The sequence below is a fragment of the Triturus cristatus genome, chromosome 4_2 (genome assembly GCF_964204655.1).
Source record: "Triturus cristatus chromosome 4_2, aTriCri1.1, whole genome shotgun sequence".
Taxonomy (NCBI): Eukaryota; Metazoa; Chordata; class Amphibia; order Caudata; family Salamandridae; genus Triturus; species Triturus cristatus.
The window spans coordinates 479,782,300-479,802,071 of NC_140586.1; the positions used below are offsets into that span (position 1 = coordinate 479,782,300).

General features: G+C 44.3%; 1 protein-coding gene across 31 annotated transcripts in view; it reads right to left on the reverse strand.

The window, feature by feature from the left end:
* NEXN (nexilin F-actin binding protein) overlaps window positions 1-19,772 on the reverse strand; it is a 399,622-nt gene that overhangs the window by 143,978 nt on the left and 235,872 nt on the right. The gene's annotated exons all lie outside the window — the stretch shown is intronic.

Genomic DNA, 19,772 nt, shown 5'->3' on the forward strand with positions numbered 1-19,772 from the left:
GTGATTGATGAAGCTCGAATAACACATTGTTATAGTTCATTCTGTGCAGAATTAGTGTATTAACAACAAAGTAGAAATCGTTATGACAAAGGAAAGGTTTGAGTTTCTTTATGGATTATAGCAACGATTGCTTTAAGAAGCTGTTTGGTCAATATGTGTTGCCACAGTAAAATTTGAATCCAACCATACTGCAAGAGACTTGATCAATGAGATGGAAGCAAAGTACATGTGTTGCAAAACTGCACGCCAGCGTTGATTAAAGTTTGTGTGTTGTGGGCTACAGATAAGGATAGCATCTGCCTTTTCAGGACTAAGATTTAGGACATTTTATGGCATCCAAGCCACAGAACGTCTCTAGTGACTGTCATTATATGGTGCTTCTTTGCTTCTCTTCTCCACCGAGCCATCCCATGCTATTATTTACCACTTTTCCCCCTTGCCATTTATTTAACTATTCAGAGCACATTTAGTCATCTCTCATTTCGTGGACTGCTTTCAAGGATTTTTGATATTTAACCAACAATTTACCAGTCAATGTAACACAAATGTTAAACATACTGCCTGTCAGAAACAGCTTGACAATGAATGGCACCCCAAGAAAAATAATTGAATATTAAAAGCCCTGCTTGTATGTTATGTGATGTGATTTAATGCGATATGATGTTATGTTATGTAGATGTGTAGAGTGCACTATCACCCAGCAGAATATTTTGGCACTGAGCAGGTGTGAGTCTAGCTTAACCTATGGCCTAGTGGGACTACTTGAAGAGCTAGGTCTTCAGTTTCTTGAAGTGTTCAGGAAGTGAGGAGGAAGTTCTTATGTGTAGGGGCAGGTCGTTCCATGCTTTAGGAGCGACATAGGAGAAGGCTTGACTGCCAGTTTGTTTTCCATAGGTGTGGGATGTATGCAAGTAGGAGTCGGAGTGGAAGTGTCTGGAAGATTTGTGAAAGCAGATGCGATTGTTGATGTATGCTAGGCCAGTGTTATGCAGTGCTTTGGAAGTGTCATGCAGAGCTTGAATTGTGCTAGTTTGTGGATGGGGAGGAAGTGGAGCTCTTTCAGGTGCGGTGTGATGAGAATGCAGCATAGGAGGTTTGAAAGTGAGTCTGGCCACTGAATTCTGAATGGTGTTTGCCTTTGGGTGAGTTTTTTGTTGGTCCCGCATAGTGTTCCCTCTATATGTATAATTAGTGATCCACTATGTGCATAGCACACTGATTGGGTGATTCCAACCTAAGAAAATGTTTTCTACAAAAATTAAGTTTTCTGCTATTTGGTTTAAAATGTTGTGCCAAGAGCCAATGCAAAAAAAGGTTGTCAACACACAGTATCAATACATATGAATCGCTGATGGCCTCTCTTGTTCTACCCGGAACATTGCAGCACTCGGAACTAGCTATGCTTTTTCTTGAGTATCTTTCAGGAATGTTGTGGAGAATTTCAAAAAGGGCTATGCACTTCTGTTCTTGTGAAAATATATTTGATTTGAATGTTTTAGATATGCCACTGTTGATGTGTTTGCTCCAGTGAAGCAGCAGGATGTTTTAATGACCTCGGGAACAGACTACATGGATGTAGAAAATTCAGCTGTGAAGACACTGAGCTGATAGGACAGAGTCTTGATGGGAGCTGCTGCGTCTTAGATGCACACTGCCCAGTCAGCAGATTCCACAAAGGAAGACAGGTTTATTTAAGGGTGCCTAGGATCACATTTGATAGCCTGGTCTGAGCAGCAATGGAGTCCTCTGCGAAAATTTGTGGACATTTTGTATGCAGCCAATAAACCAAACAATGTTGATAAACAAATATAAAACATAAATAACCCCAATATGTTTAAGTAAAAATAGAAACATGCTGTAGGAAAGTGGGTTTCTGTTGCAGTATTGCCCCACTTTTTGTCTGGCTTGTGATGCAACTTTGACTGTAGAGTACTGGGTCCCTGTTAAGCAGGTTCCTAGTACCAGTGTTCTTTCCCAAAACTGTACCATTGTTTCCACAATGGGCACACCTCTGGCACACATATAAGTCACTTGTAAAAGGTACCAGTGGTACCAATGGCCTTGTGACAAGAGTGGATCTCTCAGGACTGCAGCATGTATTATGCCACCGTAAGAAGCCCCTCACCAACCACATGCACACTGTCACTTCAGCCTGCAGGTTTTGGTGCATATAAAAGTGAAGAGTCGACCTTGCCCACCTCCGTGTGTGCCAGGCCTACAAGCACTGCAAGAGGCATAGGTAAGTCACCCCTACAGCAGTCCGTGCAGCCCTTAGGCAGGGTGCACTATACCTCATGTGAGGGCATAACTGCATGAGCAGATATGCCCCTATAGTGTCTAACTCTTACACATTATAAGTGCACAGTGAAGCCATACTGAGTACATGGGTTGGGAGCTGGTCATTACGGGGAAACAGCGTTTACATCGCATGCACTACAACGCATGTGATTACAACGCAGTCATTACAACGACCGCATTGTTACAATGAAAACCATTTCCAAACTAAGGAATACTATAATTTACTATTGCAACACCTTCCCTACTGTTGCACACGTGGAGGTGGAATAGTAAATTATACTATTCCTAAGTCCCGCGCACCCCCTACAGCAAGTGGTAGAAACGACGTGCAATGTAATGGTTTGTGTTGTAACAACGTTGTCGTTGTAACAACCGCATTGTAATCGCATGCGATGTAACATTGCATATTCATCATTATGAGTTCCACAGCTCCGTGATGGCTTCACTGAATTACACAATGTTTGGTATCAAACATCATAGCTTAACAAACCCACACTGATGCCAGTGTTGGTTATATTAAGAACTGCACTCAGAGGGCACCTCAAAGGTGCCCCCTGAAAACCTACCAAACCACTACTGTGTGCCTGACTGGTCTGCACCAGTCTTCCACCTCTAGACATGTTTCTGAGCCCCTGAGTTGGGAGCCTTTCGGTCTCGTAGGTAAGAAACAAAGCCTGCTCTGGGTGGAGTTGCTTCACACCTACCCCCAAGCAGGAACAGCATTGAAAGGCGGTGAGCCTCATAGGCTTCCTGTCCTTTGTTATACTGACCATGGCCTCTCCAGCTAGTGGAGATTCCCCCCCCCCCTGAGAAAACCCCACTTTTGGGGGCAAGGTCAGCGGGAAAATGAGTAAGCAGGAGAGGTGTGTCCCCGCTCAGCCAGGACCCCTCCTAAGGAGTCCTGAGCTGAAGCGACCCCCTCCTTTGAGAATCCTCCATATTGTTTTGGAGGATTCTAGCCAATAGGGGTAGGGATATGCCCCCTCCCCAAAGGGAGGAGTGGGCATGCAAAGGGTGTAGTCACCCTAAAGTTAAATAACCCATTGGCATCTAATCCCTGTAACACCCCTAAATTGAGTATTTAGGCACACAAGACCCTTGTTCTTAAGATTACCAGCGCCTACAAAGAAGAGGACAAAGAAGAGCCATGCAGCCGCCAAGACTGAAGACACACACTGACTTACCCTGAGCCCTACGGCATGTCTGCAGCCCTCAACGACCCTGCTAAAGTACAGCAACTCGTCCTGCAGCCCAACAACCTTCAGAACCCTGGGAGGACTGCCTGCTTTCTAAAAAGACTCCTAATCTCCTGTGGGCAATGGACCTGTACAGAAGAAAAACAACTTCAAAGACAAAGTGCTTTGACGGCAGAACAGCGAAACCGACTACCTCTGCACCCGACACCCTATGGCCTGAATTCCAGTGGCCCACCGTTCCAGCAAAGGTTCCCCAGCAGTTTGGAGCAAGAGTCCACTGTGGGTTCACACCTGCTAGACTCTACGTCGATGCCTGTAGCCTCTGCAGAACGACCTCCCCCCCAACCCCGACTTGCAACCGGTAAGCTGATTTCTAATACTGAAGGACACCCCTGCACCCTGGGCTTTGGAGAGATCAACCAATGGTGTTCAGACACCCCAGCACATCCCAACTTACCTGTGCAGCTATAGGTTTCTTTCTTCTAGCCTCCTGGCCTGAGCCTTCAGCCTTTTTCCTACTTCAATATTCTCCATTGTTTGCATTGAGTGCCCGACGTTGTGTTGGCACTCTGCATCCGGCTGCCCCTGTGCCACTGAGGGTGTACGTTTGGTGCTGACTTTTGGCCCCCTGGGCTTACCTTAAACGCTGGAGACTGGCTTACCAAACCGTTCTACTTACCTATAAGTACTACCACTTTGCTTGCCCCCTTTCTCCATTGGATAACATTGGCACCAGCACCCGAGTGTGACCTCTGCACCCGGCTGCCTCAGTGCTGCTGGGGGTGCAGTGAGGTCCCTTACCGGAACTGTGCCTGCTACTGATTCTTCATCCAAAAGCTCAATATCTTAAATCGTTCACTTCCAGATCCAGCCCAACCCCAGAACAATGCTCTGCGGGACACCCGTCTACCGACCGCCCAGACCCCGCTTCCTATTCACCAACACCATCGTAGACTACATCACTCCCTACGCCCTCACCTCCACATACTACATACTGCTTAGAGACCTGAACTTCCACCTAGACAACCCCAGCGATCCCAACACCACCGTCCTCCTAGAGAATCTCACCAACATTGGACTGAAGCAACTTGACTCCACACTCACTCACACATCAGGACACACTCTCAACCCCATCTTTGCTGGATGACACAACATTCAGTCACACCACGAAACCGCTATGGACAGATCACTAATACATCCATTTCTCCTTCTCGAAACCCACTGCACACAAGCACACGACACGCCTCCCATGCAGAAACTGGAACAAAATCACAGAAGAACACCTCACCTCCACCCTCACCTGCACTCCTCCCCCTACCACGACAGACACCAACATAGCAGAAAATAACCTCCACCAATGGATTGCTAACTGCGTCAACACTCTTGCTCCCCTCCAAAACACCCCAGACAACACAACGCAAAAGCTGCCTGGTTCACCACAGACCTCCTAGAATCCAAACGCTCTTGCCGACGACTGGAGAAAACATGGAGAAGCAGCAAAACCCCGGAAGCATGCTCCACCTACAAGGCCTCAACCACAGCACACCACCAACTCATCAAATCAGCTAAGAAAACTTCATGCATAAAAAAATCCTCTCCAACACCCACAACTCCAAGGAACTCTTTGTCATCATACAGGAATTCACCAGACCCAATAGCGAAACTACTGACATCCCTACCTCCCAAGACCTCTGCAACAAACTCAGCTCCTTCTTCCAACACAAGATCAAAACGCTCTACAACAACTACGATGACCAAGACCACGGTACCAACACAACATCCCCCACCAGCGACACCATCCAGCTGAACCTCCTCACCTGGAACCCTTTCACCACAGAAGACACTGCAGAGACTATGAAAAGCATCCACTCTGGAGCACCCACTGACCCCTGCCCGCCGAACATCTTCCGCAGGGCTGCCACTGCCCTTGCACCCGAACTACAACAACTGATCAACTGCTCCCTTAGGACCGCCACTTTCCCCGATGACTGGAAATGCACCGCAGTCAAACCCCACCTCAAGAAGCCCTCTGCAGACCCGACAGTCCTCAAAAACTTCAGGCCCATCTCTCTTCTTCACTTCACCGCCAAAGTCATCAAAAAAGTTGTCAACACCCAGCTAGTGCACTTAAAGACACCAGCAACCTGCTCGACACCTCTCAATCCAGATTCCGCAACAACCCCAGCATTGAGCCGCCCTCATAGCCGCCACCGACGAAATCCACTCCCTCCTTGACCAAGGTCACACAGCAGTCCTCATCCTCCCAGACCTCTCAGCAGCCTTCGAAACGGTCTCCCACCGCACACTAGCCACCAGACTCCACAACGCCGGCATCCAGGGAACTGCCTTAGACTGGATTCAATCTTTCCTCTCAGGCAGAACACAAAGAATGAGACTCCCGCCCTTCCTCTCCGAACCTACAGAGATCAGATGCAGAGTACCCCAAGGATCCTCCCTCAGCTCCACGCTCTTCAACATCTACATGGCCCCCCTCGCAACCATCGTCAGAAAACAAAGACTCAACATAGTCTCATACGCAGATGACACCCAGCTCATCCTCTCCCTCATCAAGGAACCCGACATCACCATGCACAGTTTCCAAGAAGGGATGGAGGACATCGCAACCTGGATGAGGAGCACCTGCCTGACGCTCAACTCGGAGAAAACAGAAGTCCTCATCCTCGGCTCCACCCCCTCCGAATGGAACAACACCTGGTGGCCCCCAGACTTCGGAAACCCACCCACCCATACTGACCACGTCCGCAACCTCGGCATCATACTAGACTCTTCTCTCACCATGAACCACCAGATCAACGCCGTGTCCTCCACATGCTTCAACACCCTCTGCATAATCCGCAAGACCTTCAAATTGATCCTCTGACTCCAGGAAGACCATCAAACATGCACTCATCACCAGCAGACTGGACTACGGAAACACGCTCTATGCCGGAATCAACAAAAAACTCCAGACCATCCAGAACACCACAGCCAGACTCGTCCTCGACATCCCACGACATGACCACATCACCCAACACCTCCGTGACCTCCACTTGCTCCCCGTATAAAAAAAATAACCTTCAAACTCCTCACACATGCCTACAAAGCCCTCCACAACACCGGACCCAAATATCTCAATGAAAGAATCTCCTTCCAAGCCCCAAAGAGAAACCTCCGCTCTGCCGCCTAGCCCTGGCCACGGTCCCCCACATCCACAGGTCTAGAGCGGGTGGCAGATCCTTCTCCCACATCGTGGCCAAGACCTTGAACGAACTCCCCCTCGGCATCAGGAGAGAGCCTACACTTCACCTCTTCAGAGATTGATTGATACCTGATTATTACTGGTTGTGTTTCCTCCCATAGGATAACATTGTACTGATTGAAAAATGCACTGTCGAGTTTTTACATAGAAAAACAGTAATATTGCAAAATGTATTTTACTCCAACAAAGTATCTCTGGTACTATAAAATAAATGTACTAAAAGTAATATTTTTACAAACCATTGGTCTCCGATATAGTCAATGTGTGTGTAATCATTTCTTGTCTGTGTGTGTATAACAAATGCTTAGCACTGCCCTCTGATAAGCCGAACAACTCACCCACACTGCAACAAAAGAGAGCATTAGTATTATCTACTTTAGCCTCTGTAAAGCCTCTGGGGATCCACTGGACTCTGAGCATACTATACCATACTTGGGTATAGTATAGACAGAGCCAGCTTCCTCCACATGCAATAAGAACAGATCGAAATGGGGAAAATCAAAGATAGTCCTCATCTGAATTACATTTCATGTACCACTACACCTGTATATCTACAAAAACAGGGAATCATTTTGAAATGTATGGTCTTTTGCCATAAAAGTTGTGCCACTAAATTAAATATAATGTTTTGATATTCAAAGGTCTTGATTCTGTGTCCCCTGGTGAAACATAGGTTTGGTGGGAATTGCTTTGAAGTAGTGGCAGGCCACTTGCAAATTCCTGAAACAAGATGTTGAAGTTTTTTGTGGGTCTGAGCGAATGTTTTTATTGAATGTACAAGTTGAGTAAGTAATTGATTCATGATTTTGAATGACAGAGAAGTAAAAATTTATAAATTCTTCAAAGTTCTTGAAAAACCAATGTGTCGAAATAATTGAAGGCTTCGTTTGTGTAACTGCATTGAGGTCTTCCATATTTAGAACTGATAGGGAGGATTCCAAGGTTAAACCTTTCTCATCAAATTGTATGTAACTGTTTGGGATGATGAAACCCAAACCTTAATTTTTATTAAGAAAGAATTTGACACATTCATTCATATCAAAACAGATTATTGCCAGCGCATTTCTGTTAGTTCTTCATCAGAAATGGTCAACTCCATAAGAAGAATGTAAGATCTCTCGATGTGTAGATAGGTGAGGACGTTACTTTATTTGACCAGTTGACTGTTTAAATCACTTAACGCAAAAGGAACATACATTGTATGCGATAATAGGGAGAAAACTCTATAAGGACCAGCAAAATGTGTTTCTCCAGAAAGGCAGCTTTTATCTCTGAATATTACCCAATCATCAATCCAGTGGTAGTAGTATTTTGTGGACCTAAATAATATAAAGAACGTAAAACTAACATACAACTACAGTATATATACCTGAAATTCTTCAGATACAATGAAACAAAACAACATAACGATATATTTACCCCCGCTTCCCTCCTTATAAACAAATTGTTTACCAATTACAAAATGGAACCTCTAGCCCAAACTATATGTAATTTACCCTCTGCTTTAGGGTCAAATTGAGGACAGATTTGTAAAAGTAATTCTCCATCATGGAAGTGGCCACCATCCATTAGTCAAACAATTACTTACAGTACTAGCCAGTAACATGAAAAAAACAAAGCACTTCACAATGTAAGGGTTTATGTCCTCCACTGTTGACAAAATCGGTATGTCGAAACCAACAGACTAACAGTAAGTATGATGTTCAATCAGAAAAAAAATATATATATGTGTGTGTGTGTGTGTGTGTGTGTATGTGTGTATATATATATATGTATATATTACCTACTGGCGGTTGCCAGTAGGTAGTTATAGTTAGGACCCTGTTTCCATAGGAAATCCGCAACATTCTATTTGGAATAACTTTTGCGCCGGTCGACGAATCCTCGCGAAATTTTCAAAATAGGTGGGGCGCTACGCTCCGCTCCTACCCTGAAAGTCTCGGGGGGATTCATCAAGCGGGGGCTGAGAAAAAAGGGGGGTCCCAAAACGCGTTTTTCCCATGCATTTTTCCATAGGACCTTTAGACACAGCTACATCCCGAACGGCTGAACAGAGTTACTTGAAATTTGGCAGAGAGGTAGTCCTCGGGTCAAGGAAGTGCCTTTTGTAGGTCTGGTCTAAATCTGTTCAGTAGTTCCTGAGAAAATAGCATTTAAATCAATATATATATCTGTGGCAGCTTACGGTGCGCTTACCGTGCGCTTACGGTAAGCTTACCGTACGCGTACGGTGACGTGCGCGAGCGCGATTCTGATTGGCTGTTAGATCTTAGTAAACATTCGAATCGGTCGAAACCAGGAAGCGGCGGCCGCCATTTTCTCTCTCGCACTCTGAGGGGGGGAGGAAAAACAAAGGCAAAAAACATGTAAAGGGGCTGTTTAGACTGCTCCTAACCACCTAGGCTTGATGAAGGTGTCCCTACAGAACCCCCAAAGGCCAAAAACTCAATATTTATTTTTTTCGAAAAATCGGCGATTACGCTTACCGTACGCGTACGGTAAAAAATATCTAAAAAAAAAAAATTAACAATACTCTCCCCACCCCGTGTGCATGGCATATTACATTAATAAAAAAGCAAATGTTTAAAAAAAAAAAATTAACCATACTCTCCCCAACCCGTGTACAAATGGTGGCCGAATGGCACCATTTGTGCATGGCATATCTATACAATGGAAATGTAAAAGTTTACCTTGCACAACGAAGCGCATAATATGCCCTCCATGTGCGCACGGTGCGCGAAGCGCATCGTGCGTACATGGCCCATCCAGCGTAACGTGGGCACGCGGTGCGCGTAGCGCACCGCGTGCCCACCGTGCGTGCACGTCACTAACTGCGTAAAGTGGGCGTGCGGTGCGCGAAGCGCACCGCGTGCTCACTGTGCGCGCATGGTGCGCGCACGGAACGAACTGCGTTAAGTGGGCACGCACGCCACGAATGGCGTAAAGTAACTTAGCATTTAAAAAACCGTACAAATTCACTGAAAAAACCATAGGTTTCACACACGTTATAGTTAGGAATTAGCATTTAAAAAACCTTGCAAATTCACTGAAAAAACCATAGGTTTCACACATGTTATAGTTAGCTGGACATTTTACTGATAAAAAACCTATGAAATTCCCCCGTTATAGTTAGTTCATGCAACTATAACTCACGCGACCGCAATCCTCTGCTGATGACATATGTGTCTTTCTGAAAAAAAAATATTTGTAATATATGTATAGCTAAAATTTAATGGAAGAAGACATGGGCAAATAAGTGTCTAAATACAGTATTAGCATCAGCAGAGGATTGCGGTCGCGTGAGTTATAGTTGCCTGCACTAACTATAACGGGGGAATTTCATAGGTTTTTTATCAGTAAAATGTCCAGCTAACTATAACATGTGTGAAACCTATGGTTTTTTCAGTGAATTTGCAAGGTTTTTTAAATGCTAATTCCTAACTATAACGTGTGAGAAACCTATGGTTTTTTCAGTGTATGTATATATGTATATATATATATATATATTTATATATATATATATATTATATATATATATATATATATATATATATATATATTCACTGAAAAAACCATAGGTTTCAGGGGTGTTATAGTTAGCTGGACTTTTCACTTGTACAAAACCATTGAAATTCCCCCGTTATAGTTAGTTCAGCTAACTATAACTCGCGCGCCCGCAATGCACTGCTGATGACGTCACATATTACATCACTCATGACATGGTCAGTGACATCACTCATGACATCACTGATGACATCTCAAATTACATCACTGATGACATCACTGATGACATCATCCAGTGAATGTGTGTTATTCTGAAAATTAAATATGTTTTATATATGTATATCTCAAGGTCGATGGAAGAATAAATGGGTATATAAGTGTCTAAATGGATGATTTGTTTTTGAAAAATTGATTGTGTAACTGACTGATTAAGTGTATCATAGTGAATACATGGCTTAGTGAGTAATGTTTAAATATGTAAATATCTGTATCAGTCTCTCACTTTGTGTATAAGTGGCTGCATGGGTTGGTGAGTAGCTACATGGGTGTCTATATAGGTTATTAGTTGGTTTTTTGAGTATCAGTCTGAGTGTCTGCATGGTTCGGTGGGGGTATTACGTAGTGCATAGGTGCATGAATGAGTGACTCACTGTTTGTATGTGTTGAACACAGTATGTGTGCAGGACTGTATGGGTGGATGAGTGTGTGTATGGGTGTGTTAGTGAGTGAATGACTGTCTCAATAGTGTCTTTATGAGTAACTACATATGTTTTAAACTAGTATATGTGACTATTGGTGTATATATGTGAGTATATGTGAGAGTGAGAGATTGAAAGAGTTCCTGTATGAATAAGTATGTGTTTCTATAAGTGATTGTTTAAAAGACCAAGTATGTGTAAGTTTCCGTAGAAGTAAGTGTGGTGGTGTGTGTATAACTGTATATGCAAGTAAATGTATGTTTGATTCTTTATTAGCATGAGTGACTATGTGTGTGAGTAACTATGGATGAGTGGCATTGTGTAACAGGATGTATAGGTGTATGAGTACATATGATGAGTGAGTACATGTATGAGTGACTGTATTGGACTGTTGGTGAATGAGTGGATGTGTATGTGGATCTTAGAATTACTGAAGAGGTTGTTGTAACTGGTATTGGTATGTCCATTGTTTTGAAAATTTTAGTCTCTATTTTTGAATGTGTGTATCAAAGGTTATATTAGGGTGAGAGGAGGTCTGCCCCTCTATCACAAGGATGATGTCATCAGTGATGTCATCAGTGATGTCATTTGAGATGTCATCAGTGATGTCATGAGTGATGTCACTGACCATGTCATGAGTGATGTAATATGTGACGTCATCAGCAGTGCATTGCGGGCGCGCGAGTTATAGTTAGCTGAACTAACTATAACGGGGGAATTTCAATGGTTTTGTACAAGTGAAAAGTCCAGCTAACTATAACACCCCTGAAACCTATGGTTTTTTCAGTGAATTTCTGAGGTTTTTTAAATGCTAATTCCTAACTATAACGTGCCTGAAACCTATGGTTTTTTCTGTTAATTTCAAAGGTTTTTTAAATGCTAATTTCTAACTATGCCTACAGAGATAGGACATGTGAAGAAAGAAGAAAAAATGCACAGAAAGAAACAAAAGAAGTGCAGAAAGAAGCAACAGAAGTCCTCAAATACGAAGATAAGTGCAGGAAGAAGGATAACGTGCAGAAAGAACAAAAAGAAGAGCAGAAAGAAGCCTTGTTGCAAAATCATCCTGTACCCTCAACTTTTTCAGACGGATACTGGTGGTAACTGAGTCTGACTAACCAGTCCTAGAGCCAGTGCTATGTTAAAAGACACTTAGAATACAGTGAAAACACCTACATACACTAGGGAACATTATGCGTTGGGGGTCCCCCTGTGATTAGCCTTACCTCCTCTATAAGCCCCTAGTATATAATAGGGCATGGGGATTAAAACTACCTCTTAAAACAGGCCACAGGGCGTTTTTGCACACGTTAACTCAGGCCCCGTCCCCTCCTTTCACCATTGTGTAAACACGCCCTGTGTCCGTTTTTAGTTGGGAGATTAAGTTCATTTGAGTCCTGAGGGTCCCTAGGGTCCAACTAGCCCACTAGGTACCTCCAGTAAGTGCCACAGAGCTGCGTTGCAGAGAGGTGTAAAAAGTGGCACGGCCTGGACCACCTCTCTGCAATGCAGCTCAGTGGCGCTTACTGGAAGCACTTGGTGGGCTAGTTAGCCCCCAGGGGCCCTCAGTATTGAAGGGAAATTATATCCCCAATTTAAAACGTGCCATGGTGCGTGTTTGCACACGTCACCTCAGGCCCCGTCCCCTCCCTTCACCACTGTGTAAACGCGCCCTGTGGCTGTTCTAAGTTGAGAGATTAAGTCCCCTTGAATCCTAAGGGTCCCTAGGGTCACACTAGACCACTAGGTACCTCCAGTAAGCGCCACAGAGCTGCGTTGCAGAGAGGTGTAAAAAGGGGCTTGGCCTCAGAACACCTGTCTGCAGCGCAGCTCCCTGGCGCATACTGGAGATGCCTGTTGGGGGCGCGTTTGCAGAGTGCTGCATGGAGGGGGCATGGCCTCCGGCACGATGCCAGTCTTTTATTTATTTTATTTTTTTAAGAAGGGGGGCTGTGTGGTTCCCCTTCTTATTCTAATTTATTGGCCCTGATGACCCCATCCCCCAGGGCCTGTCTCCTAATTATATTTTTTTGACCCCAATCCCCAGGGCCGGCCACTGTTTTTTATTATTTTTAAAAAATATATATTTATAGACACACCTAGGACATGCTGGACAAACCGTACGTACCTATCACCATGACGATTTGCGTGATATTCATTAAAAGGCGACTATGCATGCAATTAATCCACGTGGAATGTATTTACACCACTAGTGAAGCTCTGACATGTCTGATGCTCTACCGTGCCTAATCCCGGTAGACACCCTTGTCGTTTATTTATACAAACATGGGTAGCTATTGACGGGCACATTTAATACACATGCACACCAAGCCATTCAAAGGGGATTCGACAAAAATTCGACCAAAACTATGCAAGAAACCCCCCTCACAGTTAATAAAACACACATCCACTGCCGGATGTGTAATACTTTTTATTTTACTCTCTGGAAAGGGGACGAACATCACTTGCGAGTCACAGCGCGCTCCTGACAGAGCCCAATGCTGTGTTACACCCACCATTGCCTGCCGAGTGCCACACACCTCTGTATTGTATTCCACTAGCTAGTGCATATGCTATGACACTCTCTAGCCCATGTGCACTGTAACACCACCCCGTGAAAATGTCATGCCACACTTGTCTTCGCACGGGTTATATTGCCCCATCTAACGTGCCTTCCTCGATGCCTATGTTATAACGCACAGTGCTATGCCATACATATTACAATTTGGGATCCATATCTTTGTCACAGTGCATATGCAACGTTACACTCCCCAGCACATATTTTATATTACAACTTTAGAGACTAGTTAGGTTACACAACACTGCCCTGTGCATATTACACTCCAAGGCGCATATCGCATAGCACACGCTAGTGCCTGTGCTATCTCGCGCTCTCCAATGAATCTGTCATTGCGCACAATGTATTGCATATTATATTTCACGCCTGGTTCATCTTATATCACACTTTTTGGTGCATAGTTTATACCATACACTATATCTAGTTTTCATTTTCAATCGTGCTCTCAGGACTATGTTCTATATAACACTGTGTTCACCTACCCTTTTCACGGGCATTACATTTTGCGATAGGGGGTGGAGGGTCAGGGGGTGTTTTTGCCAAGTGAGCCCGGAGTCACAGTCACTAACGTCTTCTTCTTCCTGAATAAAAGTGAGATTATGCTGCATACTTGTTCATATTTTAAGTAGTTTGCACAGACAAAATGTTTTAAAAACAATAAAGTTTCTAATACCCGCCTTCTCTGAACAGTTAGCTTGCTGCCCCATCCCCCTCCTCCCTATCCTCTGTTGTGTGAATCCATGGACTAGCCTCCTCCCTCCTGCCATGCATGGTCTGATGTGCTGCCACTGCCCTCAATTTAGTATGATGTACCAGTCCACTCCTCCTGCCCTCCATTGCCCAATTCTATGCCCCATCATTGACCTCCTGCTTAAACTCTGTGCTTAGCTTGCTGCCCCTATTCTCCTTCCCCCTGCCCTCCGATGTCTTTGTGCATGCCCCTGCTCCATCCTTTTTGCCCACCATGTCCCATGGACCTGCCACTCCTATCTACTCTGAGTGTTCTGTTGAGCTGCCACTCCCCTCCCACCTGCCTAGCATTGTCAGATGACTGTAACCTGTCCCTGCCACCTCCACCCTGCCTGTCCACATGCCATGCCTCTATCCTCTTCCTCCTGTCCTACATGGTCCATTGTACTGCCACACCCTTCTGCCCTCCCTGGTCTGTTGTGCTGCAACTGCTCCTCCTGCCTGCCCCGTGTGGTCTGTTGTGAGGCCCCTTCCCCTGAACTTTCTTGTCTGTGCACAGGTCCTGACCCTCCCTTCTATCCTCCATCGTCCTTTGTGCATGCCCCTGCACCCTCCTTCTTGCCCATCATAGCCATTGTGCTGCCACTAACCCTCCCACTTGCCATGCATGGTCTTCTGTGCTGCCATGGCCCCTCCCACCTTCCCTGTGTGGTCAGTTAGCTGCCCCTGACCCCCTCCCACCTTCCCTCCATGGTCTGTGTGTATGCCATCACAGTCTCACTGTTGCTCTTCATGTTGTGTCTTGCTTCTAGTGCCCATCCTGCCTGACCTCCATGGCCATCTTGCTGCTCCTGCCCTGCCCCCTTGCCCCCAGCCCTCTGTTTACATGTGCAGACCCCTACTCCCTCCCTCCTGGCTTGTCTGTTCCATTGTAATGCCCCTGATCCGTCCCTCCTGCCCTTTATGGTCTGTTATGCTGCAGCCTTCTCTCCTGTCTGTCCATTATGGTCAGCTAGCTACCATTGCCTCTTGCCCCTCTGTTCTCTGTTGTCCATGTGCATGGTCCTGTCCCCTCCCTCTTGCTTTCTATGGATTGTTGTGCTGCACTCCCGTCCTGCATGCCCTGTGTGGTGTATTGTGCTGCTGCAAACCCTGATGCCTGCCCTGCAGGGTCAGTTTGGTGCACCTCTCCATGTCTCTCCTGTCCTCTGTTATCCAAGTCCATGTCCCTATCCCATTTCCTTCCATGATCCAATGTACCATACTTGCGAACATTTTGAACTTGGTAAGAGGGAGATTTTGAAAAAAAACTGGGGTATTGATTTTCCCCTTTGAGTTACATTGAAAAAGAGGATATTGTAGACAGGAGACAGATCAAATAAAGCCCATTTGAGCTTAAAAACATTGGACGTTTCCTGGCTGAATCGGGTCTGTTGGCATGTATGGTTGTACTACCATTGCCTCTTCCTTCTGCCCACAATGGTCTATTACATTGCCACAGCCTTGAAGGAGGGTAGATTTTGTATCACAGGGGGCCCCTGGCCCGTTCTGTCCACACCTGAAGTATGAGACCCTTGTCCTTGCCCTGCCAGCCGCATTTGTAGGCCGTATTAAATTGACCAGCGGGTCCTGTGTTGCTATATAATTATCCTTACCACTCAGCCAGCATAAAACCCCTGTGTAGGCCCTTCTGTTCAATATGTAGGCCTCTTTGTTAAATTGACCATAGCTCTGCAATTTTAGTGTATAGCAGTCTGAAGGCAGGTCTGCGAGGCCTTCTGCTCCAAACTAGTAGCCCCCACCCTACCCGAGTGCTCCGTGCTCGGTATCAAAGTTCAACATCCCCCTGAAGCTGTCGACATACAGTAGGCTGCATCCTGGACTGGTACTTGCTTCCTGGGCAGGTTTCCCGCTTTTAAGGAAGTGGCAACCGCAGAGCGTCAAGTTAGGAGAACTGAGGAGATTTTATACATGAATATATTGAATTCCTGTACAATACCCATTATTTTCTGCTTGCTCTATGGAACTTACGATAAGTGATTGGCCTGAGAGACTGACCTTTTCACCCAGTCCATTGTCAGCATTAAGTGGGTAAATGACGAAATGTCTGGTAAAATCTGCAGACGAAGCTTTTGGGTAGCATACGTAGGTAGATGTAGCGTGCAAAGGTGCCCACAAAATGATATAAAAAGGGAGCACCCACAGATATCGACGGACAACCTCGCCGTCTGTATGTAGGTTGACAGGCTGTGCAGGTTTTCCCCAAGAACTGGGAGCTCTTGTCTTCCTTTGCTTAAAATGTCTTGCTCGGCTTTGCTTGAAGTATCTTATTCTATTTTACCTATATGAAATGTCATGTTATGTTTAACCATTGTTCTCTTTACTTTTGCATTTAAAAGATGTTGTATTGTAATTGCAGGAATGCTTGCTCTAAGAGTAAATGTGAGTGTCCCTAGGTAACATTTTCCTTGGTGTAACTTGTTTCTCATGATGCATTTATAGATGTGTTTTCTCTCTCTCTCTGTCAGTCCATTAATTGAGATACAGAGAATATCATGACAGCTGTATGATTATCTGGATTCTGTATTTTGTACTTTAGGTCTCTATTCTGCGGTTTCTTTGAAGTTGCATCTTCTCATTAAACTGCCATTGTATTCTGCCTCCAATTCCATGTCTCATATGTCTGTTTTCTTCATTTTTGGAGCAAGCGTTCCTAGGCACCCCGGCTCAAATTAAGGTGCCCCTTTTGTCCCTGACTCACTCTCCTGCTCAGTTCTGTGGTGGCTCCCGGGGCTCTGGGGACCGCCCCTAGCTTCCTTGACCCGTAATAGATCTTCCCTCCAACAGCCTCTCTTGCAAGTCCTGTATTGTTGGTTTGTTGCCCCTGCCCCCCTTTCCACTGCCCTCCATAGTCTGTTGTGCTTCCACGGCCCTTCCTGCCTGCTCAGTGTGGTTAAATTGTTGCCTTTGCACCCTCCTACCTGCCTTCAATTTTCAGAGTCCGTGCCCCTGGCCTCTGCCTCTCAACAGTATCCTAATGAACAACTAGATTGCTAACATTCTATATTTATTACAAAAGTGTGGAGCGCCTGACATCATCTTGATGTAATCAAAACTGTAATACCTAGAGCATTCCTTTAGAAATTACATATATGAGAGGGTCTTATTGGCATCAAAATTATGGTTAGTGCTCTAAAAGACTAAAATAAGGACATATTTTCTGAGTTTTCAAATAGCGACAAAGCACTTTTAAATTATTTGTTATCTTTATGTTTTTTTATCTAGTTGACAACTTGATTAAATGTTGAACTTAGGGGAGAGGATGTGGTGTTACTTCCAGAACTGCAGACTTTGCAACTGGGGAACCAGGTTGAAGTTTCTGCTTCAGCTCGACATTCTGTGATTCTGGTCAAATCACTTAGTCTCCCCATGTCTACAACCAAAATGAATTTGTTCTTGTGTGATGTAACCAATGCTCATGTAAAGCACTCCAATACCTGACAAGTCTGCACTAAATAACACTGCAAAAACACAAAATAATAAGTGTTTTGCACACTTCTGTCATTGGGCTATATTTGGGCTATATCTGGGTGATTTTGGGCTACATTTGGGCTCTTTTGTCTCCGGTGGCCATCTTGGGAGATTTATTTGTTATGAAGTTTCCTAATTTCCTCATGTACTGCAGTCTCCTCAGTCGGAAATGCTTTCAGTTTTTTACTTTGATTCCATCATGAAGGTATTCAGATATGTCACACATTTGCCATGAATTCTGAATGTTAGCACTCTAGTTGCTCATTAGATCACTGTAGTAAAACTACTGCTCACCATGGAAGTCTGCTCCTGGTATTAAAAGTGCATGTTTCAGTCTGCATGTCAGAATTTTTTAATGAAATAGAAGAGGATTTGAGAAGTCACTCAAAATGTGCCCTCATTTTCTTTCTTCAGCATTAATCATAATTTCTATGGCAAAATGAACCCCCTCATTGTGTTCCTTTTTAAATTAAATGTTTTAAGTGTTACCAGTTTATTCCAATCGAGATGGCTTCAGGTGTGCCATACTTTTGTCATAATGAAGACAGTAAGTGCTCTAGTTGTTTTTAAGAACATTCTTGGACATTCTGTCATTGGGCTATACTTGGGCTACATCTGGGTGATATTTGGGCTACATTTGGGCTCTTTTGTCTCTGGTGGCCATCTTGGGAGACTTATTTGTTATGAAGTTTCCTAATTTCCTCATTTACTGCAGTCTCCTCAGTAGGAAATACTTTCAGTTTTTTACTTTGATTCCATCAAGAAGGCATTCAAATGTGTCACACATTTGCCATAAAATCAGAATGTTAGCACTCTTTTTGCTCATTAGATCACTGTAGTAAAGCTACTGCTCACCAGGGAAAACTGCTGCTGGTATTGAAAGTGCATGTTTCAGTCTGCATGCCAGGATTTGAGAAGTCACTCAAAATGTGCCCTAATTTTTCTTTATGCAGCACTAATCATACTTTTTATGGAAAAATGAACCACCTCGTTTTGTTCCTTTTTAAATTAAATGTTTTAAGAGTTACCACTTTAATCCAAGCAAGATGGCTTCAGGTGTGCCATACATTTATCATAAGTAGGACGGTTAGCGCTCTAGTAGTTCTTTGGAACACTCTGGAAAGCTGCAGTAGAACACAAAGGAATCAACTGACAGTCTCTGCCCTTGTTGGATGTACATGTTTTACTGAGAATGTCAGACTTCATTCTCACATGACTGAGAAAGATAATGTGAATTTACAGAAAATAAGCTCTCAGTTTAGCTTATAGATCACCTTCCAAACCTCTGTGGTAAAAGCATGAGAAAATATTTTTCTCTCAATCATGATATCCCAGCAGAAGGCTTTTTCACATGGTGAAATCACCTTAGAACATACCACAATTCCTAAAATGAGTATGGTACCATCAACAAATGATTTATAATGTAACTAAAGTCTTAAAATCTTCTATTAACTGCAATGCTTTTTAATGAGGTGCTATCATGTATATTGGTCCCAAGATGGCTGCCAACACTTCTTGGATGAAGTGCTGACAGCCAATCAGATCTCAGGATGAGATGTGTGGTTAGGCTCCGCCCACATATATATATTGATTTAAATGCTATTTTCTCAGGAACTACTGAACAGATTTACACCAGACCTACAAAAGGCACTTCCTTGACCTGAGGACTACCTCTCTGCCAAATTTCAAGTAACTCTGTTCAGCCGTTCGGGCTGTAGCTGTGTCTAAAGGTCCTATGGAAAAATGCATGGGAAAAACGCGTTTTGGGACCCCCCTTTTTTCTCAGCCCCCGCTTGACGAATCCCCCCGAGACTTTCAGGGTAGGAGCGGAGCGGAGCGCCCCACCTATTTTGAAAATTTCGCGAGGATTCATCGACCGGCGCCAAAGTTATTCCAAATAGAATGTTGCGGATTTCCTATGGAAACAGGGTCCTAACTATAACTATCTATCTACTGGCGACCGCCAGTAGATAATATATATATATATATATATATATATATATATATATATATATATA